Source organism: Papaver somniferum, unplaced genomic scaffold (genome assembly GCF_003573695.1).
Source record: "Papaver somniferum cultivar HN1 unplaced genomic scaffold, ASM357369v1 unplaced-scaffold_158, whole genome shotgun sequence".
Classification (NCBI taxonomy): Eukaryota; Viridiplantae; Streptophyta; class Magnoliopsida; order Ranunculales; family Papaveraceae; genus Papaver; species Papaver somniferum.
Window position 1 is genome coordinate 4,452,439 of NW_020625264.1, and position 886 is coordinate 4,453,324.

Below are 886 nucleotides of genomic sequence, written 5' to 3' on the forward strand. Positions count from 1 at the left end.
AAAAAAAATCACCCGATCTTCGAGCGTGAGGAAATAATAGAGAGACGGAAAGAAAGGGAGAAATAACTTCAGCCAACTTTCAATTAGTCTTACTATTATACTCATGCATTAGATCCATATACCAGCATCCTCCTAGAGCCATATATTGTTGAAACAGTTGATTGATGTTATCAGCTATCTTGGCAGATGTCTCAGGGGAAGTCTTCATTAAACAGTCCAAACAAATATGTGCGTGAAATCTGATAATTTTATAAAGATTTCATAAGCTATTTGATTAAAGTAGAGTAATATTTCTAAGAGGAGCATGACGTACCTGAATTGGTAAATGACGTTTCTCATGAAAATCTACTCCATTGCCTAACAAAGCACATGAGCCGTGCAACATGCAGATCATCTCCTGCAATAATCTAATCCAAACGGAGAGAAACCCAAAATTCAAAAATTATTTCATGACATTACATTAGCTGATGCTTATTGTGAAAGGAAAATAGTCCCACATCTAAATATAATATGGAAGGGTCGCTCCACTTATTGCTAATTGGTTTTGAATTGGATGCCTGTCGACTTTAAGATGGTATCAGAGTTAAGCCCCTGACCCAGACCTGCATACGCTGGGTGTAGGCTGAGTTACTGGCCGAAGTGTTTAACCTACTTTGTCACTCCTACACCCGGAATGTAGGCCATACTGGATGAGGTGTACCCCCGATCTAGTCACTCACCTGTGTACACTTGTTACCGATTGACTGGTAACTCGTAACTCGTACTTAGGTCCACGTGTGAGGACCAATTGGTTTCGGTATGCCACTTGAGAAACCAGACTTCTAAATTTTTCGAATTCTCTGAGCATATGTCCCATACCATAATACTCCGAAAATCCGACAAGCAC